This window comes from Belonocnema kinseyi, chromosome 6 (genome assembly GCF_010883055.1).
Source record: "Belonocnema kinseyi isolate 2016_QV_RU_SX_M_011 chromosome 6, B_treatae_v1, whole genome shotgun sequence".
NCBI classification, from domain to species: domain Eukaryota; kingdom Metazoa; phylum Arthropoda; class Insecta; order Hymenoptera; family Cynipidae; genus Belonocnema; species Belonocnema kinseyi.
In genome coordinates this window covers 7,022,360-7,025,978 of record NC_046662.1, presented here as the reverse complement: position 1 = coordinate 7,025,978, position 3,619 = coordinate 7,022,360, and the positions used below count along the sequence as shown (strand labels likewise).

At 23.2% G+C, this 3,619-nt stretch overlaps 2 protein-coding genes across 2 annotated transcripts in view; one reads left to right on the top strand and one right to left on the bottom strand.

Annotated features, from left to right (window-relative positions):
* LOC117174705 (glutaredoxin 3) overlaps positions 1–3,619 on the top strand; it is a 47,362-nt gene that overhangs the window by 23,268 nt on the left and 20,475 nt on the right. The gene's annotated exons all lie outside the window — the stretch shown is intronic.
* Positions 1–3,619, bottom strand: part of LOC117174704 (lymphocyte cytosolic protein 2-like) — a 48,217-nt gene that overhangs the window by 34,751 nt on the left and 9,847 nt on the right. The window lies entirely within an intron of this gene.

Genomic DNA, 3,619 nt, shown 5'->3' with positions numbered 1-3,619 from the left:
CTGTTAGAATTATCTCTTAAATCAAAAAAATGTCAAGTTACAATTACGAAAGTTCCGAATTTCCAGCCCTCACGTCTTTTATACATCTGTGGTGTATATCATTATCTTGAAAATTCCACCATTTGGTAGAAAATTCAACTGTTTTGTAGAAGATTCGTTTTTTTCTATTTAGATTTTTTATTCTTTTAATGAAAATTTAAATATTCCATTTTTTGTACAAAATTGACATTTTTAATTTAAAAATCAATTATTTGCTTAAAAATTTATGTATAATAATTTGTTACAAAATTCGTCTTTTTTGGTAGAAAATTATTCCTCATCGTAACAAATTCAACTATATGGTTAGAAATGTATGTATTTTGTTTAAAAAATTGGTTTTTTTCGGTAAAAACAATAATCTTCTTGGTTGAAAAATTAACTGTTTGGTAAAAAATTTATGTATTTTTTGTGAATTGGTTTTTTTAGTAGAAACTTAATCATCTTGGTTGAGAATTTATCTTTTTGTTTAAAAATGTAATAATTTGATTGAAAATTCAGCTTTTTCGTACAAAGTTCGTATTTTTATCTTGAAAATTCTACCATTTGGTTCAAAATTTATATATTTTGTTGAGAATTCGCCTTTTATAGTAGAAAATTAATCTTTTCCGATGAAAATCTATCTTCTTGGTGAGAAATTTAATTATTTTTTATTGAGTATTTAATTATTTTTCTCTAAATCCGTTAAAAATATAAAATTAAATTCTCTTTTATGACGAGCATAACAAATTGATTAAATATCTTGTGATGCTCGTATTGAAAGAAAGATTATATCTCTGATTCTGAGCGTAATGAACTTATGTTTAGTATTCTGGTATGCCAATGAATCAATTTAAAAGATAGCAAGATGTGTAACATTCTCATATCACTAATTCACAATACGTCACGTTTCTACGTGCGTAAGTGGCAATTGGTGATGATACTCACGGAAAATAATAAAATATAAATCATCAAAGAGATAAAGAGCAAGGTTTGGACACATTTCAGAGGTAAATAATAGTGAAAGTAGTATCTCAATTTTGAAAAATAGTGTCAAAATAGAAAAATTTCCCGTTTACTAGCCTAATACTTAAAAAGTATCAAAAACTAATTTCAATATTTAATTAAAATTTTATTCTGTAGTCTATAAATTCTCAAAAATTGTCAACTTAAATGCGAATTAATAATTAGAGCCCAATAAGAAAATCGTTTCTTTCTTGATTAGGATTTTTTTTTTGAAAACTCAACTATTTTGTTAAACATTCTTATTTTTGATTTAAAAATTCGTATGTTTTTACAGAAATTAGACCTTATTTAAAAAAAAATGCAACTGGCTGGTTAAAAATAAATCTTTTTGGTTGAAAATTAACTTTTTTGTTAAAAATTAAACTGTTTTGTAGCAAATTCGTATTATTGGCTCGATTATTCAATAATTAGGTAGAAAATGTAACTATTTGTTTGAAAGATTATTTATTTTGTTGAAAATTCAATCGGGTGGAAAATACATATTCGGTAAAAAAATAAACTATTTTTTTAACAATTCGTTTTATTTATTGAAAATCAATTCCCTTAAATAAAAATTTAACTACTCAATTCTTGGTTCAAAATCGGTATTTTTTATTTTAAAAAAGTCAACTGTTTGGTTAAAAATTATTGAAATAAAAAAAATATAAATAAAAAATTGATCAAATAAAATTTGGAATAACACATTTATTGTTTGAACTATTTAGTTACAAATCTTTTGAAAAAAACATATGAACTAAAAATTAATCAAATGAAACGTGGACTAAAATTATATCCAATATTTAAACTATTTAGTTGAAAATGTATGTAATTTGTTGAAAATTTTCTTCTTGTGAAAAATTAATCTTCTTGAATGACAAATTCAACTGTTTGGTGAACAACTTATGTATTTTGTTGAAAATTCGTCTTTACTGGAAGAGAATTCAACTATTTCACGATTTCAGTATTTAATTAAAATGTTATTCTGTAATCTATAAATTCTCTAGAATTTTAAACCCAAATGCAAACTAAATAATAGAACCCAATAAGAAAATCATCATTCTTCTCGGTAGAAAATTTAACTGTTTTGTTGGAAATTTATTTTTTTAGCTTGAAAGTTCAACAATTTGATCAATTTTTTTTCTTTCTTGATTAGAAATTTTTACTTGAAAATTCGGCTATATGGTTAAACATTCATCTTTTTGGATTAAAAATTCATATGTTTTTACAGAAATTAGATCCTTTTTTTTAAATGCAACTGTCTGGTTAGAAATTCATTTTTTTCGGTTGAAAGTTAAATTTTTTGTTGAGAATTCAACTGTTTTGTAGAAAATTCGAATTATTGGCTCGTTAATTCAATGACTTGGTAGAAAATTTAACTATTTGTTTAAAAGATTATTTATTTTGTTGAAAATTCAACCGCTTTGTAGAAAAGTCGTATTTGTTGGTTAAATCCAACTGTTTTTAATTTTGAATGATTTCAACTCGTTGTTAAAAGTAGAACTACTTTCTTAAAAGTTAATTTTTTTGGTTTAAATTTCATCGCTTTAGTAAAAATTCGTTTTTTTTTTATTAAAAAATAATTTTTTATCTTAAAATTTAAATAATTTGTTCAAAATTCAATTGATTGGTTGAAAATGAACCATTTTGATGAAAATTCATATCCTTGTGGATGCAAAATAAATATAGTACACATTAGGTACAAAATTAAACAATTTAAAAAAAATTCTTTTCACTTATTGAAAATTAATTTCCGAATGAAAATTTAACTACTCAATTTTTTGCTCAAAATTGATATTTTTTGTTTAAAAAATGCAGCTGTTTAGTTAAAAATTAAAAAAATATAAACATTGTTTGAATTATTTATTTAAACATTTGTTGAAACTTCGTCTTTTTATACAAAATTAATCTTTTTGCATGAAAATTTAACCATTTGTTAAGAAATTGATTTATCTTGTCGAAAATTAGTGTTTTCTGATAGAAAATTCAACTATTTGGTTGAAAATTTATTTAATTTGTTGAAATTTCGTCCTTTTGGTAGCAAATTAATCTTCTTGTATGAAAATGTAAAAATTAAATATAATGTGAAATATGTATGTTTAGTTCGTCTTTTCTGGTAGATAATTCAACTACCATTTGGTTAAAAATTAAACAACTTTGTTGACAAATAGTCTCTCTGGTAAAATAATTTAATCTTCGGTGAAATATTACCCATTTGGTGAAAAATTTATGAATTTTGTTGAAAATTCGTCTTTTCTGATAGAAAATTCAACTAATTGGTTGAAAGTTTATATAATTTGTTGAAAATTCGTCTTTTGGTAGAAAATTAATCTTCTTACATGGAAATTCTAATATCTGGTGAAATATTGGCGTATTTAGTAAAAAATTCGATTTTTCTGGGGGAAAATAAATTTTTTTGTTTTAGAATTCAACTATTTAGTTACACATATATGTATTTTTATTAAAATTCAAACTCTCTCGTCGAAAACTAATCTTGTTGGTTTAAAATTCAACTATTTGTTTGATAATTCAACTATTTTGTAGAAATCTCATCTTTTTGCTTAAAAATGTTTGACACACACACACACACACACACACACAC